We start from the raw sequence: 25,117 nt of genomic DNA on the forward strand, positions 1-25,117 counted from the left end.
TCTTTTATCAACTATTTTTAAGGGATTGCACTGGGAGGGCTTTCAGACTTAGTTGGCCATATTGCTAGCACTGGAAATCCAGCAGTAATTCTTTTGAAATAGATTTCCAAGCACCTTTACAATATGCAGATTAGATAACCTTATTAGTAAGTAGCCATATATTATTTCATGCCCAAGTTTGCAGAGGTTCAAATCACAGCTCATAGGGACATCAAAACTCAGTATTTGTGCACTTTTTCTTATGTCCAAATAATGGATAATCCACATACATAACAAACAATAAACCCATCACATTTTAAGCTATCCTTTTGGCTGACCCAGGGTTTGGAGAATTCTTGTCTTTCCTTTCCTTTATTTTTTCCATATGTATACCCTTTCTGAGATAATGTGACATGTGGCTGACAATGATTTAAATAGGACTTAATCTGGTTGGCAGAAAAAAAATGTATAATTCTTCATAAACTCTGAAATCCTGTATTTTCTATTTTTAGGGGTAACTTGCACACCTGTGAAACAGGAATGGAGTCTCAAGTGTGTGTTTAATTGTCTGAAATGACAAAAGAAGTCAGAAGCTGCTCTTTGCATCATACAGAATAATTATCATGCAATTTTGTTTTAAAACAGTCCTTTAAATGACTAAAAAAGAAGAAAAAATGAGTCATAAAATCAGAAGCATCCAATTGTTAGTATTAAACATTTAGCATTGTGTAAGGTAGTGCAATTTCATGGATTTCAAGGTCTGTGGAAAAGCTACTTGGGAGTAAGTGGGGTGTTGCCATTTGACCTCAGAGGTACAGACCACGGTGAGGAAGATTTCCTGAAAGTCTCTTGCCAATTGGCCGTGAAGAAACAAAGTATGGAAATGGAGAAATAAGCATAAAGCTTCTTACTCTGAGGAAGAATAGAATCTTGTAAAGTACTAAAAAAGTGGGATGGATAAAACAAAGTCAGACTTGGATAAGGCAGCAGCCTAGAACTAAGAGAGGATGGACAGAGCCAGGTACAGACTCAGAGGCTTCTTACCTTAAAAGTACAGTACATTTGTACCTAGCATGTTAAGAAATCTCTACAACTCACAAAATCCTTGAAGACAGATGGAGACTGTTTAACTTATTCTTGTGTTCTTTCCAGAAAATACCTCATGTACAGCAGCAGTTCATTAAATTTGTTTAATTAAATAAATGGAAAGAAATAGTTGTGTGAAGGCAGTGCCCCATTGTACTTAAACGTATTATAGCTCTTGGATCTTGGTACTCAGTGTACATCTTTATTTGTTCATATTTTTAGAGTTGACTAATTATTCTATTTTACTATTACCCAAGGCATTATATATATTTTTGTAACTAAGTATATCCTGCTGGCTACTCTTCTTTCACCTGTTACTCTTCCCATAATGATCTACAATTGGAGGAATTCCACCTATTGACATTTTTCTATTTTACATAGACACCACCATCCACTTTGTAGAAGTGACCTGAATTGTACATAGGGCATATTTTAAAACTCAATTCCGTAACAGTGACAAATGTATCACGTTGATTTAGAACTTGTTTCTTTATTTTAAGACGTGACCTTTATTTCCAGATAATGTAAGGGAGTAAGGACTGGCAGGTGTGGCCTGAGCACTGACTCAGCAATCGAGACACGGCTTTGTACACATGAAGACAACTTAGCCTCATACTCACAGAGTGACACGGAGATATCGATAGTGGCACCTGCCCGTATTTATGGGGCTCCTGCTAGTGTTCTCAGTCGGACAGGAGAGTGCTAGTTCTTCATTACTGCCTTTCAGTGTGTTTCCCTTGAGGACTAATCAATGTGATATGCATTTTAAGTTGCTTTCCCAATGAACTGATGGCTTTGACATACTTGCCCAAACAATTTTGTCTTATTTGTGGCAAATGACCTGCCAGTGTTTCAGCAGGCAGCATAAAACAATGAAGAAGAGTTTTTCTTTGTTTTGTTTTGTTTTCTGTGAAGATAATTGCTTACTAATCAATCAAGTTCCCATTTCAACCTCCTTTTCACCATACTACCCATGACTGTGTATATTTATGATGCATGGGCAGCTCTTCATCCATCTATCTTCTAGTTATCTATTGATCTTACCTTGTAGTATAAGCAATATTTTATGATATTAGAATATAAGTGTGATTGGACAATTAAGGTTGACAATAAAAAAAGCAGATTATATCTAAGATGATTTAGAGAAATAGGAGAACTTAAACAGAAACTTGCGATTAGTTGATTACTGTAGCTGTGACTTCATTTGGCTCTGTATTTCACGAAGGACAATGCACAATATAGGCTTGGCATAAAAACAGTAGAGAAAACCCAGAGGGTTAGATGTTGTTTATCGAATAGTAATTTGGGAGGCTACAAGTTATACTGGAAAGAAAACTACAAAACAAATTCTTGAAGGAATCTATCATTTGGATCTCTGTGTAGGGGGCATTAGATAACATGATAAACAAGGCATTCAGTTATTTTAGAACAGATGCAAAGTCCTTCCAAAAATGGAAGCTACTATATGTTGACTATAAAAGCTGAACTTACAGCATGAAACTGTAATTCAGAGAAGGCATTTTTATAAAATCCAAGTTAATAGAGTTGATGCATTTGTTTTTAATGACTAAACTTAATTCAGTGAAAATTTTTCTCTTGCTCCTCTACTTCAGTTAGATTTCTAATCAACTTCAGAATCAAAGTGAATCTATCATTAAATTATCTAACTAGACAAGGGGAGAGCCTCTTGCATTGTATTAAAAAGTTCACATGCTTTAGACACCAGACATACAGATTATTGTGAAATGTTTAGATACAACTTTTACTCTTACCTATGGAGGTTGGCTGTGAGAATGGTTATAAATATGGCTATTATTATTTCATAAAAATAATTAATTTCTTAATGTGCTTGAACACGTACTCAGAGAAGATCTTAGCCTTCTGGATGCAGAGTATGAAAGCTTTAACCTAAAAAACCCCCCAAACCCGCAAGCACTGTCATTACCAATTGTGCACTCGCACCGTCTAAGAGCCCTGGAGCATCTGACTTTAGAAAAACTTTGCATCTTTCTTTTGGGCTCATCAGCACCAATCTGTTAATGAGAAAAAATGTTTAGCCATTAGCTCCATTTGTGTTTAAGTCAGGCAGACCAAAATTCCAATCCCAGATTTATCACTTACTACCTGTGGAAATGTGGGCTACTTACACTTTTAATCCAAAATTTTCCTTATCTATATAGTGAAAACAATAGTGCTAATTCAGTTCTAAAGTACTAGGTGAGAATTACGTACATCATGCACTTATCATAATGCCAAGTATGAAATTAGATACTCAATGCCTCTTTAAAATTTTTTTAAAATTTATTTTTAGAGATAGGGGAAGGGAGGGAGAAGGTGAGGGAGAGAAACCCTGATGTGGGAGAGAAACATCGACCAGTTGCCCCTTGTGTGTGCTGGGACTGGGTACTGAACCTGCAACCTAGGCATGTGCTCTGACCAGGAATCAAACCAACGACATTTCGCTTTGTGGGATGACACCCGACCAACTGAGCCACACCGTCAAGTCAATATCTCTTTTTAAAATAATGATTAAGTAAAAATATTCTCCCAGATAACTGAATGAGGTATTCTGTTTTAAAAAATCCTGCTCAGTTGGAAGACATTTGTGAAATACACTAGTTTTATTTCAACATGGCTAATGCCAAAGTGTTATTTCTAATAATTACCCACTAGGCCTAGCTATTTGTTAACATTATCCTAAGCTGGTCTTAATAAGGGAATTGTATCAACCTAAGAAGGGAACTGATAATTGTATAACTCTAAGGATCAATGTGCTTTCAGCCAGTTCTTTTGAGAGTCATATCAAATTATTTAAAATACAAGAAGAGTTATAAGGCTGTAGCCTTTATCCTATTTAATTTGGTGAGGGTAGGGGGTGGAGGGATTGAGCAAAAAGGAAAAAGGACTCATGGACATGGACAACCATGTGGTGATTGTGGGCAGGGGGAGGGGGTGTAAGGGGACTAAATGGTAATGAAAAAAATACAATTAAAAATTATGGACCCATTAAAAAATGAATTCTTTGGGTGTTAGCTGAGGTTTTAAAAGTATGGACAATGGACAGTTGGTTCTGGTGGAAACTTTCTCATAAAGGTCAGGTTTCATGTATGTGATATGAGGAAAATTTAGAGGTTCAGGAATATGCTGATGTAATTAGGGCTGAATTTATTGTTTTGTTGGGGGATGGTAAGTGTGTGTATGTGTGTAGGTGAAGGAGCAAGGTTTCTTTTTTCTTTTTAATTTTTTATTGTATTTTTCCATTACCATTTAGTCCCCTCATTACTCTCCCTACACACAATCACCACACTGTTGTCCATGTCCATGTGTCATTTCACCTTTTTGCTCAGTCCCTCCACCCCCTAACCTCCTGCTCCTCTTAGCTGTCATCCTGCTCTCTATGCGTCTCTATTTTGCTTGTTAGTTCAGTTTGTTCATTTGATTCCACATATGAGTGAATTCATATGGTATTTGTCTTTCTCTGACTGGCTTATTTCACTCAGCATAGTGTTCTCCAGGTCCATCCATGCTGTCACAAACAGTAAAATTTTCTTATTTTTTACAGCTGAGAAGTATTCCATTGTGTAAATGTCCCATAGTTTTATCCCCTCATCTACTGATAGATACTTCGACTGCTTCCTTATCTTGGCGATTGTAAATAATGCTGCAATGAACATAGGGATGCTTATGTTCTTTCAGATCAGCATTTGGGGTTCTTTCAGCTATATTCCCAGAAGTAGGATTGTGGGGTCAAAACACAGATCCATTTTAAATTTTTTTGAAGTATCTCCATACTGCTTTCCACAATGGTTGCACCAATCTGACTTCCCACCAACGGTGCAGAAGGGTTCCCCTTTCTCCACATCCTCACTGGCACTTGTTGTTCATTGATTTATTGATGATGGCCATTCTCACAGGTGTGAGATGGTATCTCATTGTGGTTTTAATTTGCATTTCTCTGATGATTAGTGGTGTTTTGAGCATCTTTTCTTATTTCTATTGGCCATCTGTATGTCCTCTTTGGAGAAGTGTCTATTCAGGTCCTTTGCCCATTTTTTAACTGGGTTTCTTTTTGTTGTTGTTGTTTGTTGTTCTTTTTCAAGTTCCTTTAAGTGTAAAGTTAGATTGTTTATTTGAGCTTTTTTTTTTTTTGAGCTAGGCCTGTAATGCTACAAATTTCCCTCTTAGGGTTGCTTTCCCTGTGTCCCACAGATTTTGGATTGTTGTATCCTCATTTTCATTTTTTTCAAGGTATCTTTTGATTTCTCCCTCTATATCGTTGTTGACCCACTCATTGTTTAATAACATGTTATTTAGCTTCCATGTCTTTGTGTGTTTTTCAGTGTTCTTATGATTCATTTCTAGTTTCATAGCATTGTGGTCAGAGAAGATGCTTGATATGATTTCAATCTTCTTAAATTTATTGAGACTTTGTGTCCTAGAATGTAATCTATCCTAGAAAACATTCCATTTGCACTTGAAAAGTATGTACATTCTGCTGCTTTGGGGTGAAATGTTCTGAAGATATTAAGTAAATCCATTTGACCTAGTGTGTCCTGTACGGCCACTGTCTCCTTGTTGATATTCTGCTGGGAAGATCTATCCATTGAAGTCAACGATGTGTTAAAGTCCCCAGCTATGCCTGTATTTCTGTTGATTTCTCCTTTTATGTCCACCAAGATTTGGTTTACATAGTTAGGTACCCCTATTTTGGGTGCATAAATGTTCAGTAGGGTTATATTCTCTTGTTGGATTGTTCCCTTTATCATTATGTAATGTCCTTCTTTGTCTCTTTCTATAGCCTTCATTTAAAAGTCCATTTTGTTGTATATAAGTATTGCTACCCCAGCTATTTATCCTTTCCATTTGCGTGAAATATGTTTTTCCATCCCTTTTTTGGTCTGTGTGTATCTTTTGATCTGAGGCGGGTCTCTCTGAGGCAGGATATATATGGATTTTGTTTTCTTATCCATTCATCTACCCTGTATCTTTTGATTCGGGCATTTAAGCCATTTGCCTTACGGTGATTATTGATAGGTATGTATTTAGTGCCATTTTATTGTTAGACTATTTTCCTGTTTCTTTTTTCCCTCTCTTTTTCTTCTTCTTAAAAGAAGCACTTAAACATTTGTTGCATACTTACTTGGTGTTAACAAACTCCTTTAACTTTTTCTTGTCTGGCAAGCTCCTTATTTCTCCTTCAATTTTAAATGATAGCCTTGCTGGGTAAAGTAGCCTTGGTTGTAGGTCCTTGTTTTTCATTGCCTTGAATATTTCACTCCACTCCCTTCTCATTTGAAGTGTTTCTGTTGACAAGTCAGATGACTGTCTAATTGGTGCTCTCTTCTATGTAACTACCTGCTTTTCTCTTGTGGCTTTTAAGATTCCCTGTCTTTAAGCCTTTTCATTTTAATTGTGATGTGTCTTGGTATAGGCCTCTTTGAGTCCAACTTGTTTGGGACCCTCTGAGCTTCCTGGACTTGTGTGTCTCTTTCCTTCACCAGATTAGGGAAGTTTTTGGTCATTATTTCTTCAAATAGGTTCTTGATCCCTTGTTCACTCTCTTCTCTGGTATTCCTGTGATGCAGATGTTGCTATGTTTCATGTTGTTCAAAATGTTTCTTAAGCTCTAGTCACTTTTTAGAATTCTTTTTACTTTTTGCTGTGCTGCCTGGGCGTTTTATTCTACCTTGTCTTCAAATCACTGATTTGATCTTTTGCTTCATCTAACCTACTGTTCATTTCTTCCACTGTAATATTTATTTCAGTATTGCATTCTTTATTTCTGACTGGTCCTTTTTTTATGGTTCTTATGTCTTTTTTTCATACTGCTGAGCATCCTTATAATCATTACTCTGAACTCTCTATTTAATAAATTGCTTGCCTCCATTTCATCTAGTTCTTCTGGAGGATTTTCTTGTTCTTTCATTTAGGGTCTGTTTCTTTGTCTTCTCATTCTGGCTGCCATTTTGTATTTTTTTCTATGTATTAGGTAGATCTGCAAAGAGTCTGGGGCAGGCCTATGTCAAATCCAGCCTGTGATGAGCCCTGAGCAACCTGTTTGGAGTTATCAGTGATCCACATCATGTGCCTCTCTCTGCTGGGCCTGTTCATGTGCAGAAATAACCATACTCTGCACTAAGGCCAGCAGCTACCACACCAGGCCCAGGGGTATGATCAGCCTAATTCTCCAAGCTTCCAGCAATCCCTTAATTGTTAAACTTAATCAGTAATATAGCCTCAAGTGATACTCAGCAGCTGGATTTAAGCACCACATGGTGGGGCAGAGTTTCCTGCAGGTGAGGCTATTGATTTCCCTCAGGCTGATGCCACTTGGAGGGGAATGCTTTGCCTGAGAAAGATGGCCTCTGCAGTATGGAGAATGACTCAGCACAGGGATCCTGGCAGCTGTTCCTTTAGTTGTCTCCCCAGAGCCACCTGCTCAAGACTCTCCTTGCATGTCTCTAGTCCACTCTGCTCTCATTTTGCCCTGCCTCTGCTGGAGGCTGCAAATGAAATTTTGTGCACTGACCCTTTAAGATGCTCCCTGAGTCTCCAGCTGTCTCTCCCTGGCAGACAGAAAACCCAGTGCTTTCCACACCTGGATGTTATCTGGATTCCTTTCCTGGCTGGTGCTGTAGGCTGGGGAGCCCAGCTTGGTGTTTAGACCCTATATTTCTCAAGGAGACCACCCAGCCACTGAAATATCCCTCTGACCTCAACTGATGCTTTTGGGAGCCAAGCCAGCCCTCTCACGCCTCCTCTTCACTCCCTACCAGTCTCGTGGTGGTAAAGAGTTTCTTCTGTCTGTCCTTGGTTATAAGGTTACCCTCTATCTCATGTTCAGTTGGTTATTCAGCAGGATTTCTCTACAATTTAGTTGTAGTTCCAGATTGGTCCTGGGAGGAGGTTTATGCAGCTTCCACTTACTCTGCTGCCATCTTGGGTCACAGGGCAAGATTTTTTCATTCGTTTGGACTGCTATAACAAATTACCATAGATTGGATAGCTTATAAACTACAGAAATTTATTTCTCATAGTTCTGGAGACTGGGCAGTCCAAGATCAAGGTACTGGCAGGTTTAGTGTCTGGTGAGAGCCCCTTTTCTGGTTCATAGATGGCTGTCTTCTGGCTGTGTCTTTACATGGCAGGAAGAGAGCTTTCTGGGGTCTTTTTATAATGGCGCTGATGACATTCATGAAGGCTCCATCTCATGACCTAATCATCTCCTGAAGGCTCTACCTCCAAATACTATCACATTGAGGATCAGGTTTTAACATAGGATGTTTTGGGAGGTGGGGCACAAATATTCAATCTACAGAGCAAAGTGTTGTTCTTAGGCCCAGAATCCTACTACAATCCAAAACAGATCTTTTTAGGGTAGTGGCACTCTAAGGAATAGAGAGAAGTACTGTCTATATTTATATAATCTCTCCTTTGGGGCATAAGCTATGTGCAAAACTAGCCCCCATCTACATGGTTTTTCTGTTTCTATTTTAAATACTACTAATAATTTAAAAAGAGAGTTAATGAGCATAACATACAGTCAAAATTAAACAAGGGTAGTGAATGTTAAAGTAATAATGATAGTAATGATGACATTTTAACTTGAAAATATTGACCAACCAGTTAACAAACCAAATACAAATCTTTATTGGAAGGACAAAAAGGAATGCCCTTATACATATTAAAATGGAAGAACAATTTTTCAAGTACCCTGTACACCCCTAGCAGCAAGTAAATTTTTTTTTACAGCAGCTAGTATAGAGCAAATTCTATTTCTGGTAGCATGCTAGGTACTTTATGAGCATTATTTCTAATCCTAGCAACAATAGTAAGAGGGAAGAAGATTTAATCTCATTTTATTGATGAAGAATAATGCCACCAAGAATGGTGTTCATTTTTGTGAAAAATGTTTTGGGACCCCTAGCAACACGGTAGCTTTCTATTGATAGGTAACACAATCAAACCCAGAATTTGCCTTGAACCACCAAACCTAGTAATTGACAGCAGCTACTTTTTTTCTTGTCAGTGCTAATGGAAAAAGAAAGGTCTACTCACTCCTGGGCCTCACCATGTACACCAGGCATTGGCAAACTGGAGCCCAGGAGCCAAATCCAGCACACCTCCTCTTTTGTATGGGCTGTGAGCTTTTACATTTTTAAATAGCTGGAAAAAATCAAAACAAGAATGATATTGTGTGTTATGTGAAAAGCATATGAAATTCAAATTGCAGGCTCCCTAAAAAGGTTTTATTGAAACATAGTCATTCTAACTCATTTACATATTATTTATGGCTGCTTTGGTGCTACAATGGCAGGAAAGGAGTTGCAACAGAAACCCAATGGCTTGCAAAGCCTAACATATTTATTACTAAACTTTTACAAAAAAGGAAAAAGTATGCCGCGGTCTTATTGCAGACTATAAATTCCTTGAGGACAGAGAAGATATCTCTAGCAGACATTATTATTTTTTCTACTGTTGTTCTATTACAGTTGTCCCAATTATCCCCATTGCTCTCCCCTCCCCTGCCCACCCCCCACTCCCACAGTCAATCCCCACCCTGTTGTCCATGTTCATGGATCATTTATACATGTTCCTTGAATAGACCCTTCCCCTCATTTCCCCCCTCATCTCCTTCCCCAATCCCATCTGGTCACTGTCAGTTTGTTCCTTGTTTCCATGCCTCTGGCTTTATTTTTCTTGTTTGTTTATTTTGTTCATTGGTTTCCTCTTATAGATGAAATCATATGGTATTTGTCTTTCATGGACTGGCTTATTTCACTTAGCATAATACTCTCCAGTTCTATCCATGTTGTTGCAGAAGGTATGAATTCTTTCTTTCTTTCTGCTGCATAGTATTCCGTTATGTAAATATACCACAGTGGTTTGATCCACTCATTTACTGATGGGCACTTAAGCTGTATCCAGCACTTGGCAATTATAAATAATGGTGCTATGAACATTGGGGTGGATAGGTTCTTTTGAATTAGTGTTTTAGGATTCTTAGGGTATAATCCCAGCAAAATTGCTGTGTCAAAAGGAAGTTCCATTTTTAATTTTTTGAGGAAATACCATACTGTTTTCCACAGTGGCTGCCCCAGTCTGCATTCCCACCAACAGTGTACTAGGGTTCACTTTTCTCCACAACCTCACCAGCACTTGCTGTTTGCTGACTTGTTAATGATGGCCATTCTGTCTGGTGTGAAGTGGTATCTCATTGTGGTTTTAATTTGCATCTCTCTGATGTCTAGGATGTTGAGCATCCTTTTGATGTGCCTATGGGCCCCCTGTATGTCCTCCTTAGAGAAGTGTTTGTTCAAGTCTTTGGGCAACTTTTTATTTATTTATGTATTATTTTTTGGATTGTTTATGTTCTTGGTTTGAGTTGTATGAGTTCATTATATATTTTGGAGATCAAACCCTTGTCTGAGGTATTATTGGCAAATATGTTTTCTCAAATGGTCTCTTTCCATTTTGTAGGTGGTTTCTTTAGCTGTGTAGAAGATTTTTAGCTTGATGTAATCTCATTTGACTATTCTTTCCTTTATTTCCCTTGCCCTAGAGGATATATCAGTGAAAATATTGCTCATGGGATATCAGAAATTTCACTGCTTATGTTTTCCTCTAGGATTTTTATGGTGTCGTAGCTTATGTATAAGTCTCTTATCCATTTTTACTTTATTCTGGTGTATTGTGTAAGTTGGTGGTCTTGTTTCATTTTTTTTGCATGTAACATTCCAGTTCTTCCAACACCAATTGTTGAAGAGGCTATTTTTTACTCTATTCTATGCTCTTGCCCCCTTTGTCAAATATTAATTGACCATAGAGACTTGGGTTTATTTCTGGACTCTCTATTCTGTTCCATTGATCTAAGTGTCTGTCCTTATGCCAGTATCATACTATTAGATTACAATGACCTTTTACTATAGTTTGATATAAGGTATTGTGGTCCCTCCTACTTTGTTCTTCTCAAGATTGCTGAGGCTAATTGGGGTCTTTTTTGGTTCCATATAAATTTTTGAAATATTTGTTCTAAAACTGTGAAATATGTCATTGTTATTTTAATGGGGATTGCATTGAATCTATAGATTGCTTCAGGTAGTATGTTAATTCTTCCAATCCATGAGCAGGGTATATGCTTCCATTTATTTATATCTTCCTTAGTTTCTTTAATATTCTATAGTTTTCTGAGACCAGGTCTTTTACTTCTTGGTTAAGTTTATTGCTAGGTACATTATTTTTCTTGTTGCTATAGTAAATAGGATTTTTTCCTAGTTTCTGTTTCTGATATTTCATTGTTGGTGTACAAAAATGCCTTCAATTTCTGAATATTGACTTTGTATCCTGCTGTTTTGCAGATTCACTTATTAGGTTGAATAGTTTTTTGGTGGAGACTATAGGGTTTTCTTTGTATACTATCATGTTGTTTGCATATAATGACAGTTTTACTTCCTCCTTGCCAATTTGGATGCTTTTTATTCTTTTTCTTGTCTGATCACTGTGGCTAGAACTTCCAATACTATGTTGAATAAGAGTGGAGAAAGCAGACACCCTAGTCTTGTTCCTGCTCTTGGGGGAAAGCTTTTAGTTTTTGCCCATTGAATATGATTTTGGCAGTAGGTTTCTTGTATATGGCCTGTATTATGTTGAGATAGGCTCCCCTTATTTCCACTTTGCTGAGTGTTTTTATTATAAATGGGTGCAGGATTTTATCAAATGCTTTTTCCGCATCTATTGATATGAACATGTGTTCTTGTTTTTCATTCTGTTTATGTGGTATATTGCTTTTATTGATTTGCAAATATTATACTACCCTTACATCCCTGGGATGAATCCCACTTGATCATGGTGTATGATCTTTTGAATGTATTGCTGGATCTGAACTGCCCATATTTTGTTGAGGATTTTAGCATCTATGTTCATCAGCAATATTGGCTTGTAGTTTTCTTTCTTTTTTGTTTCTTTACCTGGTTTTGGAATTAGGATAATAGTAGCCTCATAAAGAGAGTTTGGGAGTCTTCCCTCTTCTTCAATTTTTTTGGAATAGTTTGAGAAGGATAGGAGTTAGCTCTTCCCTAATTGTTTGGTAAAATTTCCCTGTGAAGCTTCCCAGTCCAGGGCTTTTGTGTGAAGGGAATTTTTTTTTTTTATTACCAGTTCAATTTCACTAGTTGTTATGGGTCTATTCAGGTGTTCTGCTTCTTCTTGATTCAGTTTTGGAAGATTATGTTTCTAGAACATATTGCCCAGGTTGTCCAAATATTGGCATATTTCATAGTAACTTCTTACAATTCTTTGTATTTCTGTGGTATCAGTTGTAATTTCTCCTCTTGCATTTTTGATTTTATTTATTTGGGTCCTGTCTGTTTTTTCCTTGATGAGTCTGGTTAAAGGCTTATCGATTTTGTTCATCTTTTCAAAGAACAAGCTCCTGGATTTATTGATCCTTTGAATTGTTCTTTTAGTCTCTATATCATTTAATTCTGCTCTGATATTGATTATTTCCTTCCTTTTACTCTTTCTGGGCTTTGTTTGTTGTTGTTCCTCCAGTTCTTATAGATGTAGGGTTAGGTTTTTTATTTGAGATTTTTCTATATTTTTTTAAGGTAGGCCTATATTGCTATGAACTTCTCTCTCAGGACTGCCTTTCCTGTGTCCCATAGGCTTTGGGCTATTGTATGTTCTAGCAGACATTAGATTCCCAGAGCTTAGCACAATATCTGTACAGTGAACTCTAAATATAGGTTATGTCAATGAATGAATTAATGAATGCATAAACAATTAAGTAAATGAATAATCTATGAAGCTTTCAAGAACTGTTTTTTTCAAATTTCCATTGTAACTTATTTTTGTGCGTTGTTTGCAAGAAATCTTTAACTGGATATCCCCACCTTAAGTTGATGGAGTAAATGTATTATTATCTGAAGCTGAACTGAAATGTCTTGCACATTACTCAATCTTTCACCCTCCACTTGTTCTTATAATCGTATTACTAGTTCTTTTACCTGAAAATACTTTTATATAGGTGGTCATTGTGACCACACATGTATCTTTTCTAGGCCGGTGTCATTTTCTTTTTTATCTTTCTGGAGGACAAAGAGAGGGCAAAAAGAGGGAGGTTAAAGGTTAGGCAAGACCCAAATCAAGGCCCTGGGGCAGATGCCAGAGAGGCAGGATCTCAGAAAGGAGCCTATAGAATTTAGATGGAACTTGTGAAGTGGTGTGAGGACCTGGGGTACATGTGTAAATGAAAAATGAGTTTTCTACTAGTCACAATGTTTCTGACACCAAATGTTTGGGTTTTTCACACCAGGCAGCCCAGTTCTCTATGGACACCAGCAGAGTATCCTACAATTTAATTTAATTCTGACAGTAACTGGAGTTACCCCACAGGTTAAAAAAGCTCAGTCCTACAAGACTGATCCCCACTTCAGATCCAATTGCAAGTCTAGACCTTTGTATTTCTGACTGACAGCTGTGTATTGGGGAGTTCTCATGCCCTCCTTTTCAGGTTTGATCATTTGTTAGAATAGCTCACAGAACTCAGGAAAGCCCTTTACTTACTGCTACTACTGGTGTATTACAAAAGATACAGTTCAGGAATAGCCACATGAAAAGGACAAGGTATGGGGAAGGGGAGCAAGGCTTCCATGCTGTCTTTGGTGGGGGGTGTCAGCTGCAGCCCAGTACCTCATTGTGTTCAGCAATCCAGAAGCTCTCACAACCCCATCAATTAGGTGTTTATATGAAGGTTTCAATAGGTAAGCATTATTGATCAAATCATTGGCCATTTGGTAACTGAACTCAGTCTCTAGCCCCTCTCCCTCCCCAGAGGTCAGGGGTGGGGCTGAAGGGTTGGGTTCCAACCCTCTAATCACATGGTTGGTTCCTCTGGTAACACTCACATACTTTAATAGTCACCTCATTAGCACAAACTCTGGTGTGGTTGAAATAGGCTTATTCTGAATACCAGAAGATGCTCTTCTTACCTCTGTCACTCAAGAAACTCCAAGGATTTAAGGAGCACTGTGCAAGAAACCAGAGACAAAGACCAAATATGTATTTCTTATGTCACAATATGTCAATGTGCTGTTGGAAAGATGTGCAAAGGAATGCAGGGAGAATCGAGGGAAAGCTTGGACCTGTGAGGATTCTGTCAGGCATGGCCAATCTTGTGGTCATGAGGTTGAAGGACAGCCAGGCGTAGGTTTGTAGGCCTGTCTTTCATCCACCCAGGCCACAGATAAGCTATGTTTTTGTCTCCAGTTTGTCACTTTAGTATGTAGTATAGAACACCTTGTCTGCACTTACTGAAGTTTGTTTCCAGGAGAGTGACCAAAAGAAGGCAGGGCAGGGAAGGGAGATGAAGGGTGTGCAAATAAGAGAAGACTGTGATGTTTTAAGTAGGGACATTTTTACCTGGGACTCATATATTAAGTCCTGGTCTGTCTCCCTGAGCTTCCAACCAGCTGTCTGCACTGAAGTGCTTTGACGCATTATTGTACTGTACACCAGGTTGCTCATTTAATCAGCCGTGGTGCTGCTCTTCACATAGAGCACGACACACTTGACAGATTTATCACAAGACTGTGGGCTCTCTTTTCTGCAGCACTATGGAACCCTTTCCTATTAGCGATAGCAGGAGTGATGTTTATGCATGAAGAGAGGCTGTTCGATTGGGCAATTGTAGCTTCCACGGCCGGCGTAAACACAGCTCCCACTTATCAAGTGGGGCTAATAGGGGATCTTCATATGCACTGCAGAATCAATTCTCTGTACATGGCCTCTGCTACAAAAATAATTGCTGCTCACTGGTGGTAAAGATCTCAGCAATGTCAGGGCCTTAATTGTGAGATTAATGTTCTACTGCTCCCGGGCAGGGCCAGTTCTCTTAAAAAAAAAAAAACCAAAACAATCCTGAGAGCTTGATGAGATGCTTTCCAGGTAAAATGTAGAGCTGTGCTGATTTACTGTTATTTGGGTGAAACTTTTCTAGTTTTGTAATTTTCTCTCTAAAGACTAATTAGCTGAAGTAACCAATGAATGGCTTGGGGTCCATTCCCAGGTTCTGGAACTTAAATGTACGTGTAACTGTGGACAAGCTGTTTTTCCTTTCTGAACCTTGGTGTCTTCAGCTTTAAAATAAGGGAGCTGCATTAGATGGTCTCTAAAGATTTTGCTCATATATTCTACAGGTATCATGTTATATTGAAAATGTGTTAGGTTTTTGTCTCATTTTTTCCCCTATAGATTGTGATCGCATCTCTGATGTTATCTGAAGAGCCGAGCCCAGTTTTTGGTACATATAATATGGACTTAATAGATATTTTGTTTATTGAAAATAAAATTTTGTGATTCTGTAATTATAAATCATTTGTATACTCATTAAACAACAATGCAGTTCCCTGGATGATATATTACTATTCTTTTTGTATCAGCAAAATTTAGAGAAAAATTTAATGGAATTGAACTTAGTGCAATAGTAGCATTGGTATTGTTACCTTATCATATTATAAGTATTAAATTAAAAAGGACTTACTAAACACTTACTATTGGCAAGAATAGTCAGAGAATTCATACATGAACTTGATTAGTAGGTGGGTAGAGGTTATCCTGATCTGTGAAGGGTTGGTATGAGCAGTTGATAAGCAGAGTAAAAACAAAATCATTGTAGATGAGAAGAAAATAAATAAATAAATAAATAGTATAGAGTGTCTGTAGAATAACAAAGTAATGTATTGATTGCAAACAAAGGTGCAGGTGAAGAATGGAAGGAAATCATGTTAAGTGTGATAGCCAAGGGATGAGGGTCTTGTTTGAGACTCAGGTATGGTTTAGGCCTATTGCAGTAACAACAAGGTAGACACAGGAATTAATGGTCCTTTTAGAAAAACAGAATGTCACCATGAAAGCTGGCTTGGAGAAAACATACTTTTAAATGTTTACTTGATTGAGAAAACAGTTGGAATCTGATACCTTTCTTTTAACAGGAAGTTCAACTTTCATCCACCATGAAATGACTATATTGCATTGTTGCTCCAACTTTTGTTAATGAGTAGTATATTTAGAAAAAAAAATTATTATGCCACTGCTTCATCATCTGAATGATTAATCTTTTATTTGCTCCTGGGTTCTCTCTCTGTTTTTTCAAGTGTTTGGTTGGTTTTGTGATGGTTAATTTTGTGTGAATTTGACTAGACTGTGATATTCAAATGTTTGGTCAAACATGAGTCTGGATGTTACTGTGAAGTTGGTTTTTAGATATTATCAACATTTAAATGGTAAGCTTTGAATAAGCAGATTACCTTCATCCAATCAGTTGAAGGCCTTAACAGAAAAGACTGAGGTCTTTGAGGAAGAAGGAATTCAGTCTGGAGATTGCCTTTGGGCTCTAGCTGCAACATCAACTCTTCCCTGAGTCTCCAAACTGCTGACTTGTTCTGTAGCTCTTGAACTTGTCAGCCCCCATAATTGTGTCAACCAGTTCCTTAAAATAAATCTAGATAGATTCACACACACACACACACACACACACACACACCCTATTGATTCTGTTTCTCTGGAGAAGCTGGACTAATTCAATTGTGTTTTCATAGTTAAGCTCTGATACAATCCTTTTAAAATCCAGTTGATGAGCTCGGAAGTCTCTGTGCCATGTTTTCAGCCTTGGTTCCAATCCCTCTGCCATTCCTGCCCTCAGCCTTCAACTGCATGATGGAAGAAACTGTATATTTCCTGTACATTGTTTCTCTTTTTCACTTCTGAAGGTGAAATTGTACTGGATCCTTAATATAATATGGGTTGGAAATCCCACTGTTATGAAAGATGCTCACCGCACTTCAGCAGCACTGAAAGATATTCCGGGAAACTTAGTGGATACGAAACACCAAAATATAACTGCTATTCAACAAGTTATTACCACCTCCTCCTTCTCTTTCTTCTTTTTATTTTTTTGGAAAAAAATATTTTGACCAATTCCCACTCTTCGTTGTTGCCTTCTTCCTCTCACTTCACTCTAGAACTCCCCGCCTCCAGAGATGTAAAAGTAACACGGATCCTGTTTCCAAATGTTTTATTTGTTTTCTTTATTCAATAGAAAGCTTAATTTAACTGAAACAAGAGTAAAGAAATGTTTGAAGAGTCTGCTTCAGAGTAATCTTCAGTCTTTTGAAAGTAGTGAAAACAGATAGTAAGCGTGCTAAAATAAGAGCTGTTCCACTGTTTATGCCAGCATTTGTAAACGCTGGCCAGCGAGTTCTTCTCTACATAGGAGAGCTATTTTGGCTACAGTCTTTCTGCTCTGTTTTTGAACATATAAACTCATTTCCTTGGATTTTTCTTGAAGCCATGTGCTTGATTACAGATCAAGAGGTACTGCCAGGGAGTAGGATATACTTTGGGATTTTTGCTAGTCATTTAATTAGGTTCTTTTTTCTCCCCTGCATTTCTGCAATGTTGAAGTTAACATATATTCACTGAAAAAAAAGAAACCTGAAAATTTAAACAATTTCAGCCATAATTTAATGATATATAAATAATGACTGTTAATGTTGTAGTAATTTTCTTGTATTCTTTGTATGTGTAGGTGCGTGTGTGCACATATGCGTGAGAAAGCGAGAGGGTGACAGAGAGCAAAGGTCTAAACTGCTCTTGAGAAAACAGTACTCTCACATTTCTTAATACGCGATACAACCAAATTTCATCTGACATTGTTCTTACTCATTAGGACTGAAGTCCAATCTTAGTTATTTTCAGCCTCTTCTTTTCTTATGCTTGAACAGAATCGCAGCATTTCTACAACCCAGGAAACTAGGAAGGGCCCTGGCTCTCCAGTTTATTTAGAGACTGTGCCTCCCAGTGCCCCTTGTCCTGTTCCCCGTGGGGGTCTGCTCTGGCTTCTGGAGATATGGATCTTAATACTCTGTTTTTAGTGGCCCTTCCACACACTCCACTTGGAGGTCCTGCCACCTGCAGCTTATTCTCCGAGCACACTTAAAGTCGCCATCTGGACTGTCTCCCTGAAGGGATTTACAACCCTCTCACTCTGTTCTCATGATCCTGAGGAATTGCTTTACTCTTCTAACTGCTGCTTGTCCACCCCCAAATCAGGCCAGACTATCCTTTACCCCTCAGAAATAGCCAGCTTTTCTTTCCTTCCCATTCATTTGTATCACAACATTTAAAGGCTCATCTGAACAATTCCATGTTTAAGATAACCAGGTCCGAGGCCCTAGGACCCAACAGACAGCATTTAAGTTTCTAGGAGTGAGAATTCTCCAGCCTTGACATTTAGTCTCTGAGCATCCATCCCCCACAGATGTATAGGAAGCTTCTTCTACATTTAGCAAAAGATAATAGATTTCAGTCTTCATATACCATTGCACTAAATGCCAACACATCAACTCATTTACATAGAAGCAAAATATTATTGGAATGGCATTATAACTACAAGCTTGTATTTCTTCTCTCTCTCTCCTCTTTTAACTAACATTATAACTATTTTCTCATGCAACCTTTTTTTTCAATGTGCAATGATTAGAATAAATGGGCAGATGTTCAGGCTGTTAGTTGGTATATGAGGTCTGTCCAGAAAAAGTCCAGCCATTGTTAATATAGTGAGACCAGTTTGCGTGACATCAGTGTAACCTGGCATCCAAGGAGAGTGGACTGGAATGCACATGTGTGAACTATGACAACTTCACTGTACTAGTCAATGGGGGCAGTAGATGCTGTTGAGTGAGCATGTGTACTGTGTGGCCATCACATTTAAAATGACTGAGAGAGTAGAGCAATAAATCTGCATCAGATTTTGTGTTAAGCTTGAACATTTCTCCATGGAAACTATTTAGATGATTCAGAAGGCTGCAGCTAAGAGCAACTGGTGATTGGCAGCTTCATCATGACAACGTGCCTGCTCATGCATCACATCTCACGCATAAGTTTTTGGTGAAACATCAAATCACCCAGGTGACTTAGCTGCCCTACATCCCAGATTTGACTCCCTGTGACTTCTGGTTTTTCCCCAAACAAAATCACCTTTGAAGGGGAACAGATTTCAGGCCATCAATGATATTCAGGAAAATAAGTTGGGGCAGCTGATGTTGATTGGGAGAACTGTGTGAGGTCCCAAGGTGCCTACTTTGAAAGGTATTGAGGCCTCATTGTCCTATGTACAATGTTTCTTGTATCTTCTTCAATAAATGTCTCTATTTTTCCATATTACATGGCTACCTTCTGACTAGATCTTGTACGTCCAATAAAGTTGTGCTCTTCATGTAGGTTATATCAAATGCTTCATAAAAAAATACTATAAACCCTTTTTGTAGAGCACCAGGTCCTACTAGACAATTGGAGAAATATTAAGTTTTCTGTTTCTGAACTCTGCAGGAAGAGTTCAAAACATTTGCCTTGAGCTTCACTTAAACCAACTGTGTTGTGTCTGATTAGCCTAATTATTCACAAACAGAAGTTGAAACAAAGTAGTCTCTATTCCTTTTCTTCTTTCACTCTTCCCATCCTGTGGCGGCTAAAGATACTGTACATTCTTGACTGCTCCCCTTGAGAGTAAAACTTGCTTTCTCTACCCTTGAATTTCACTGGTGCTGTGACCGTTTAACCAGTAGAATGGGGCCTAAATTATAGTGTGGCAATTATGAACCTGGCTTTTCTGAGGACTGGAAGCTTTCATTTTTTTCTTTCTTGGGATGCTTGCTCTTGGATACTGTTGCTTAGAACCCGCTCCCATGCTGTGAGATGCTCGAGCCACTGAGGGAGGTGTTGTGCAGGCACTTCCATCGGCTGCTCATCTGAGCTCCCGCCAATAGCCAGCATCAACCGCCAACCATGGGAACTATCTTGGTGCTGTCTGGTCAACTGTCCTCAAATAACTACAGCTCAGTCAATGTCAGAACCTCCTTGTCAATGTACAGAATCTCAAATGATAAAAAACTTCTGTTATTATAAGTCAATAGCTTTTGAAGTGGTTTGTTATAAAGCAACGAGATAAGGGAAATGAATTATTTTGATCTCTATTACTATAAGACCATGAGTGTAGTTAATTATCTTTAACCTCACACCAGGTCTATTATTGGTTTTTATAGAATGGGGCCATCTTTATAGAAAAAAGTTCAGTTTCATAAATATTTATTGAGAATGTACTCTGTGCCAGGCAGATTAAGTCTGGAGATCAGAGAAAGTCCAAGTCAGCAATGGGCAGAGAGTTTAGCACAGAAAACATGGTTAAGTGAGTAATTACTACCTTGTGATAGTGGTATTACAGAGATGATTTTTTAAAAAATTTCACAGATACTTGAGCAGCTACTAAATGCCAGGTATGCAAGACAATAGAAATGGATGGAAGTGAAGTTCTTGCTCTGAAGGAATTTGCCAACTAGTGAGGGAGACAGAATACAAACAGATGTTTTCAATATGATGTGGCGAGTGCTAGGATTGAAACATGAAGCAGCTGGTAACTCAATGATATTACGTGCGTATAGCCCAGCATAGATAATGGGATATAAAAGATGTTTGATGCATTTTATATTTTATATCCTTCCTTGATGGTGTGACAGATTATATACTCTAAATACAGCTGGAACAATATTTTCCATCCTACATACCCATTGGCCATATGACCTTGAAGCTCCCCCAACAAGAAGAAGAACCTCGTTGTACTCCCTTTGAAACTGGACTGGCCCTCAGAACTCACTTATAACCAACAGAATTTGGTGGAAGTGATGCTGCATGACTTCTGAAGCTGGGCCAGAAAAGGCCAAGCAGTGCCAGCCTTGATCTCCTGGAATACTCATTTATCAGTTGCTCCACCTCAGAGGGCTTTTTCAGGAACCCAGCTGCCATGCTGTGATAATCCCCAATCACATGGAGACACTATATATAGGCACACTGGTTGACAGCCCTCGATGAGCCCAGTGTAGAGATGATCCTAACTTGGCCACTAGACATGTTAATGAAGGAGTCTGGTTGACTGCAGCTCCTGCCCTGCCTAGTCACCCTCAACCCACTGGAGCCTTCTAGTTGCCCTGTAGCAGAGGCAAACCATCCCCGATGTGCCCTGTTCAGAATCCTGACCTCAGGAACTCGTGACCATAATAAAAAGTTTGCTATTTTATATCACTAAATTTGGAGTGGTTTGTTACATAGCAACAGATAATTAAAACAGATGGGTTTCAAGAAATAAAAACTTTGCAATGAATTATATTATTTTTGAATAGCATCTATGGTGAGGTTTGGTATTCCTGGATGCAAGTTTTTTAGTTAACACAGAAACTGAGAAAATATTTAGTCACTCATTAATATCTGAATTTAGATCACAGGGATTTGGGAGTCAATCTATGACTGAAATACTTGCCTATATTTATAAAATTGAGTCTACTTGCTTTAGGAATATTTCATTTCTTCTGATAGGGACTATATCTCTTCATCTTCAGATTCAGTGCAAATGGGAATGTTGAAAAGCCCTGATTTGTTTGATATTCATATAAATCTGTGAGACACAATATTTTAGTCAGTGATTAGTAGGAGAGTATGGCTTGCTATATTCAGAGACACTGGCTACCTCAAGTATAATGGTTTTTGTGGCTTTTGATCATTAATTATCATTTGCAGGAAGAATTCATCTATATGAAGAAGAATTGCAGAAAATGCAACATTAAACTGTAAAGATCTCTTCCACATTAGTCATTAGTCCTACCACTTACTAACAATGAAACCATGTACATTTCTTAAATTGGCAACTTGAAAATTGTGTAAGGAACATACTCATTTTAATTATATGAATTAAAAGAGGCACTTTTTTTTGCCAATTTTCTATTTTACAGTAATTGAGAAATCATTAAAAATTGGAATACAATTCCATGAAACAAAGACGGGGGAAAAGAGACTGTGTTAATATCCAAAAACATCTCCTTTCTTAGACAGTAGTCTTGACAGATGAGATAATTAAATCTGAGTATGTGTGGTGGTAAAATAAGTGACATTGAAGGAAAACAAGAAGATGCAGGAAATGGTTAATTAATGGATGCCAATTGTATTGCAGTCAGAATTGAATAAATGTCTTAGGCAAGTGAGAGGACTGGTGGTTAAAGAAGGGAGGAAGTGGAGCTCGCAGGGACAAAGGTACTTGAGTCTACTTTGCCCCAGGTGCTGCTGGGCCTAGACCAGGACAAAGAGAAAAACGAAAAAAATCTGCTGGGATCATCAGATGTTTAGAATCTGAAATTCAGGCAGTGAAATCTTGCCGTTGCAGAGAAAGTGTATTTCTTGATTCCCAACTTTCTGATTCTTTGCAAATGGGAGGAAAGCACATTAGAATAAATCCCAGATCCAGGAAATCTTTCCAGGTCCCAGACTTCACCAAATCATCCTCATCACTTCATGCTCAGTCCTCAGGTTCCTCTATCATTTTCTTTCATATCTCTGCTTGGCAACTAATGCATTTTTTTCAGAACTCCTCAGGTTTTATCTGAGTTACCTAATCACACATATTTTTTAAAAGAGCAGATGTAAAGTTAATTCCGTGATAGTTCCCTCCATCCCTTGCTCAGATAGTTCATGGTTGAACTGTCTCAGATATTTCCAGATGAAGAGATACATGGAGGGTGTTGCTTGAGGCAAGAAAAGTTAAGCCAGTTTAGGATTTAGTCCATTCCATGCTGAAAGTGAGTAAGAATAAATACTTTTCTATGTATCTTTTTGGTATATATACACACATTAAAATTAATAAATCAAATTTTCTCTGGAAACTTTTTCTAACTAATTAAGCAAAGTTTTCATTTAATATTAAATTTGCGTTATTTTTAGGCGATACTACATGTCCAAGTATTGGTATGTGAGAGTGCTTATTTGCAGTATTTTTGCTCCATTAAAAAATTTTGAGCTTGCTTCTCAGTTTAGTCACCAAGCTTCACTAAGCTTTACTAATTTTTTAGTGTTTTGACACTTTAGAGATAATCCCTGAAAGCTTCCCTCTTGCAGATGGCAATAAATCATTCTCTCCACTAAAAGCCTCTATGTCATTTGAAATTTATTACAAAGAGCGGGTAGTGGACTTAAAAGCCATTTCACATGTCTTATTACTTCAATAATCTAATTTATGGGTTTCAGCTGCATTCGTAGTTAGAAAAGGTATTTTCCTTCCCCTGATCAATGAGAGTCTGGTTTTGCATTCATCCCCACTCGTCCTCTCTGCCCGATTATATTCACTATTCTTTCAGATTTTATAGTTTCTGCAGCCATTTTCCAGGTTCCATCATTCAAGGTGATGCAGGTCTGAAGTGGAAAGAAAGTGCCAACCAGGCTGATGCAGATTGACTAAGCTTTACCCATTCTTAGCTGCACTTGTCAACAGATACCTTAGTTATTATTAGTTGAGCAATCTTGCCATAGGGAAGGAGGAGCTGTCAAAAACTCCTGTGTTTAATATGTACATCTCGGGCTTCATGGAGAGAGTATGTAGGAAGTCGATTAAACACAGATGTAGTAAGCTTAAATCACACACACTTAATACAAAGAATGGTAAGGAATTGGTATTCTTTATTGCCATATTGGAGGCATTTTTTTTCTTCTACAATAAATAATATCTGTTCCCATATGTCAGGCATTCTCATCCCCATAATGAAATTGAGTATTAGTGGACTGATAAAATTTATTCAATGCCTACTTACTATAAGCAAGATACTAAAAGACAACTACACCCTCCAATACAATTCTAAGTCAACCTTGGGAAGTGAACAATGTTTTGTCTTTTGCACCCCAATATTCCCTTCTTTGTTCCTCTTTCTTCCCTCCTCAATGGGACTTATGAGGATGCCCCTTCTCCCCTGTTCTTCTGTGACCAAAACTGGTGGGTTGCCTCCAGAACAGCCCTTTCTCTGCCCTTTAATGCTTGATGTGAGAACACATTTGCACCATAACTGCCAAAGATGCCTAATACTTGTATTCTCATTGCTCTTGCATCTATGACATGGGCATGAAATCCAATCCTTTTAAAAGAGACTAGAGGAGATACCTACTAGGTTCTCCTAAGGCATGTTTTACCTAATAAGATGGGCACATGAGGGGAAATACCTCCCTTCTCATGATACGGTCATGCCAGCCTGTGACGGTCGTCACTGCTGTAGCATCTTGTTAACATGTGGAGAAAGGCAGAATAGAAGGATGACGGCACCTGGGTTCTTGGAGTGAGCTGCCCTATACCTGGAACACGTTTATGAAAAACAATGTGTTTTTACAGAGAAAGCTGGTGGTTAGCTGTTTAGCCAAATAGTCTGGAGTTTCTAATTCTGAGATGCATATACCTGTCTCTAAAATTTGAGGGATCTTGTTCTTTCTTGGTGGTTCTTGTTCTCTTTGAGATAAGTGAACTCCTCAGTTTAGGCTGAGAAGTTAAGACGGGAGCTCCAGGATCCAGGTCTACCTGGAAGTTTGCTCAATAAAGACAACAATGGAAACTAAAGATAAGATTCATACTCTTTAGATGTAGAAACCTCCATTTTTTCCCCTTTCAGTGAATCTTTTTCCCAATATAAGGAATCCATAATTCCACAACTATTTTAAGTATTAGGAAGCATGGACAGAGACTTTTAAAAAAGTGAACATTACAAACAAAAAAACTTTGCATAATAACATAATAAAATGTGGACCATTTTTACTTATGAATAAATGCAAACATCCTAAGTAAGATAGAAACAAATTAAATTGAGCAACATATTAAGAGAAAAAAAAACACCTTGACCATGTGGTGTTCATGCCAGCAATTTAAGAATACTTCAATATTAGTAAATATTTTAAAATTTAAACTGGAGAAGAAAAATCATATAAGCATTCCACACAAATAGAAAAAAACACATTTAACATTATACATTCATTCCTCATCAAGAGTTCTTCACAAAGTAGAAACAATGGACCCATCATTAACATGATGTATAGGTAGATGGGAATCCTGGTGCTATTCCAGTGTGATAAGAAGCTGTCATGCCTTAACAGAAAGGTAAAACTTGAACTTCTCTGAGAAGGAAGTATGGTATATGTGAAA

Source organism: Desmodus rotundus, chromosome 3 (assembly GCF_022682495.2).
Source record: "Desmodus rotundus isolate HL8 chromosome 3, HLdesRot8A.1, whole genome shotgun sequence".
In the NCBI taxonomy this organism is placed as follows: Eukaryota; Metazoa; Chordata; class Mammalia; order Chiroptera; family Phyllostomidae; genus Desmodus; species Desmodus rotundus.